Source organism: Suncus etruscus, chromosome 10, assembly GCF_024139225.1.
Source record: "Suncus etruscus isolate mSunEtr1 chromosome 10, mSunEtr1.pri.cur, whole genome shotgun sequence".
Lineage (NCBI taxonomy): Eukaryota > Metazoa > Chordata > Mammalia > Eulipotyphla > Soricidae > Suncus > Suncus etruscus.
In genome coordinates, this window is record NC_064857.1 from 34257152 (window position 1) to 34261586 (window position 4435).

The 4435-nt window shown below is 38.3% G+C and overlaps 1 non-coding gene across 1 annotated transcript; it reads right to left on the reverse strand.

Annotated features, from left to right (window-relative positions):
* Positions 1–4001: 4001 nt before the first annotated feature.
* On the reverse strand, positions 4002–4165 carry LOC126021674 (U1 spliceosomal RNA). Its single transcript, XR_007500168.1, has one exon. It is a non-coding gene; the product is annotated as a U1 spliceosomal RNA (small nuclear RNA).
* Positions 4166–4435: the final 270 nt, after the last annotated feature.

A 4435-nucleotide genomic window follows, 5' to 3' on the forward strand; every position in this document is an offset into this window, starting at 1 on the left:
CATTTGAGAGACTGGCTCTTAGTTTAATACCTATTTAAATTCCATTCTTTAATAGTGCTCCTGGAGAAAGCTAGAGCCTGGGTGTAGACCACTACTAAAAAGCATAAGACTGTCTTCTGATTAACTTCTGCAGACTACTGGGACTGGAATATCAAAAACAAAACAAAACAAAACAAAAACAAGAATCGAATGTTTTTAATTCTGAGTTGGGAAAGACCATGGTGTAACTACCAACACTTGAAGTGGATTCCTTTATACTCTGATTACCTACAAATGGAAGTAGTTACTTTGGAAGAGAGTACCAAAAGAATAAAGAGAGACTAATACAGTTGGAAAAAAGAAAAAAGAAAAGAAAAAGAAAGAGAGAAAGAAAAAGAAAGAGAGAAAGAAAGAACGAACGAAAAGAAAGAGAGAGAAAGAATGAAAAGAAAGAACAAACGAAAGAAACAAAAAAGAAGAGAAAGAGAAAGAATGAAAGAAGGAAAGAAAAAGAAAGAAAGAAAGAAAGAAAGAAAGAAAGAAAGAAAGAAAGAAAGAAAGAAAGAAAGAAAGAAAGAAAGAAAGAAAGAAAGAAGGAAGGAAGGAAGGAAGGAAGAAGAAAGAACGAAAAGAAAGAAAGAAAAAAAGAAAAAAGAGAGAAAGAAAGAAAAAGAAAGAGAAAGAAAGAAAAAGAAAGAGAAAGAAAGAACGAACGAAAAGAAAGAAAGAGAGAAAGAATGAAAAGAAAGAAAAAGAAAGAACAAACGAAAGAAACAAAAAAGAAGAGAAAGAAAAAGAATGAATGAAAGGAAAGAAAAAGAAAGTGAGAAAGAAAGAATGAAAGAAAGATAAGGAAGGAAGAAAGAAAGAAGAAAGAAAGAAAGAAAGAAAGAAAGAAAGAAAGAAAGGAAGGAAGGAAGGAAGGAAGGAAGAAAGAAAGAAAGAAAGAAAGAAAGAAAGAAAGAAAGAAAGAAAGAAAGAAAGAAAGAAAGGAAGGAAGGAAGGAAGGAAGGAAGGAAGGAAGGAAGAAAGAAGAAAGAAAGAGAAAGAAAGAAAAAGAAAGAAAAAAGAGAAAGAAAGAAAGAAAGAAAAAAGAAAGAAAGAAAGAAAAAGAAAGAGAAAGAAAAAGAAAGAGAGAGAAAAAGAAAGAAAGTAAGAACGAACGAAAAGAAAGAGAGAGAAAGAATGAAAAGAAAGAACAAACGAAAGAAACAAAAAAGAAGAGAAAGAGAAAGAATGAAAGAAGGAAAGAAAAAGAAAGGGAGAAAGAAGAAAGAAAAAGAAAGAAAGAAAGAAAGAAAGAAAGAAAGAAAGAAAGAAAGAAAGAAAGAAAGAAAGAAAGAAAGAAAGAAAGAAGGAAGGAAGGAAGGAAGGAAGGAAGGAAGGAAGAAGAAAGAACGAAAAGAAAGAAAGAAAAAAGAAAAAAGAGAGAAAGAAAGAGAAAGAAAGAAAGAAAAAGAAAGAGAAAGAAAGAACGAACGAAAAGAAAGAAAGAGAGAAAGAATGAAAAGAAAGAAAAAGAAAGAACAAACGAAAGAAACAAAAAAGAAGAGAAAGAGAAAGAATGAATGAAAGAAGGAAAGAAAAAGAAAGTGAGAAAGAAAGAATGAAAGAAAGAGAAGGAAGGAAGAAAGAAAGAAAGAAGAAAGAAAAAGAAAGAAAGAAAGAAAGAAAGAAAGAAAGAAAGAAAGAAAGAAAGAAAGAAAGAAAGAAAGAAAGAAAGAAAGAAAGAAAGAAAGAAAGAAAGAAAGAAAGAAAGGAAGGAAGGAAGGGAAGGAAGGAAGGAAGGAAGGAAGGAAGAAAGAAAGAAAGAAAGAAAGAAAGAAAGAAAGAAAGAAAGAAAGAAAGAAAGAAAGAAAGAAAGAAAGAAAGAAAGAAAGAAAGAAAGAAAAGAAAAGAAAACATAAAAACCGGCTAGGCTTTGCAGAAGCCGGGTCCCCTGTTTGTGACATCAGGCTGGGAAAATCCACGAAACTACGCCTGCCCAGTGGGGCCCGACTGTGAAAAACTGTGAGTGCTACCTGTGTATGTCTGTCTACTGTCCTCTTGTGTGAAACTCTTGGGAGTGGGCCGAAAAGAGGCTCCAGCAGAGCACAGCCGCTTCGCTTCGCTACACGGCCGTGCGCTCTTTCTAAAAAAAAGAACACCATCTCAACAAGAAGAAAAAATCACACTAAGAACTATGCTGGATCACAGAAGCAAGCATTTCTCTCCGGACTGTCTTCTCTGTTGCATGCTCGGGCCTAATATTTGATCCAGTGTGAGGCTTCATCCACGGAGGACTCCCCTCCCTTAGAGGCAAGTCAGCCCATCCAGAAAGGGCGGAGCCAGAGGAGTGTGCTGCCTGCATCATATAGCCAATGAATACCACCACAACACGTAGAAAAACCCACAATACAAGTGTGACAATGAGGAAACAACACAGGCCAGCATCAGACATAGAGAATGAAGATGACAATTCTGATGATCAGATAATGACCAACCAACTAATCAACCTCTCAGATAAGGACTTTAGACTAGCAATATGAAAGATCCTCAATGAACTCAAAGAAACCATGGATCGAGTTGAACAGAAACCATGGATCGAGTTGAACAGAACACTAAAAAGAACCAAGAAAATATGAAGACAGAAATCACAAAACTCCAAACTGAAATAACATGTCAACTAACAGGCCTGAAAAAGACAGTAAACAAAGTGAATGACAAAATGGATAAGCTCTGGGACAGGGTATCAGAAGCTGAGAATAGACTTGGTGCTGTGGAAGATGAGATACATAACAATTCCATACAGCAGGAAAGATTGGAAAAAAAAACTTAAAGCAAATGAGCAGACAATGGAAAAATTAGTCAAAGAATGGGAACAGATGAAGATAGAAGTCTATGATAAGATCAACAGAAACAACTTAAGAATCATTGGAGTCCCAGAGACCCAGGAAGAAAATTTCCAGGAAGAATCAACGGTCAAGAACATCATTAAAGAGAAACTTCCAGAGCTAAAGAATATATGTGATCAAATCCTGCATGCTCGAAGAGACCAAAAGAGACCCCAGAAAAACCACCCCAAGACACATCCTAGTCACAATGACAAATCCCACAGATAGAGACAGAATTCTGAAAACAGCAAGATCAAAAGGGGAAATTACATTCAAGCAAGCATCCTTGAGATTTACAGCAGACCTGTCACCAGAAACACTCAATGCCAGAAAGCAACTCAATGCCAGAAATAAAGAAAGAATGAAAGAACGAAAAGAAAGAGAGAAAGAAAAAGAAAGAATGAACGAAAAAAGAAAGAAAAAAGAGAGAGAAAGAAAGAAGAGAAAGAATGAAGGAAGGAAAGAAAGAAAGAAAGAAAGAAAGAAAGAAAGAAAGAAAGAAAGAAAGAAAGAAAGAAAGAAAGAAAGAAAGAAAGAAAGAAAGAAAGAAAGAAAGAAAGAAAGAAAGAAAGAAAGAAAGAAAGAAAGGAAGAGGATCATTTGCTCCCAGTATCTATAAATTTTGACTTGGTTGATCTTAGTTCCTACTAAGGAAATGCTTCTAACAAAAACCTAATAAAGATGATGAAGTTGCTAGCGAGTCTGGCGCCTCCTCACTTGAGACACCGAGCACATGAGTGGGAATGAAGAGGTAAAGAAGGTTGCATTCCTACCAGATTGACTGATGTCAGTCGCGAAGGGGAAAATCTTGCCATTATACCCTGAGAAAGAGGGGCGAGTATGTCCAGAAGGAAATCCAAGGAAGGGGTACCTTTTTCTCTTTATGGGTCACACTTGGAAGCTGACCCTCATTCAATCAATGATGTGCATTGCGGGTCCCTGAAGACCGACAGAATTCTTGAATATGGAGTGTACAGGCCACATATAAGAAAGTTGAAGGGTATATAATAACAGGTGGCATGGTTGTACAGCTCAGAAGTCTCTTAGAAATAGACACAAACTTCTCTGGGTTAGGATGACAGGTTGAAAGCTAACTGCTGACTGAGAGTAGAAAGAAAGGTCAAATAACTTTTCTTGAGACAAAGTTGCCAGGGGAGAGCGCGCACGCAGTCCCCCACTACCACAAATTACGCAGTCGAGTTTCCCACATTTGGGGAAATCGCAGGGGTCAGCACGCCCGCAGTGCAATGGGCGAGCCTCGCCCTGCGGAAACCACCTTTGTGATCATGGAATCACCCCTGCCAGGTAAGTATGACTTAGGATGCTGCCCTCTCGCACCAGCCACAAGGCCCGTACACTGTAAGCACACGGTGACTTGACGCAACAACTCTCAAAACCCTGGCCATACTGCCCTTAGAGAAGCTGCTCTCAGCCGCGATCCTCAGCCGAGAAAATGCTTGCACAGTGTAGGAAACGGCGGAGAATTATGACAGAAATCACCAGACATCAGCCCCCGCGTCCCCTCATTTGCATCCGCCCCGCCCCTTAGGGGGCCTAACGGAAGGGCTCCTCCCGCAGGTGGG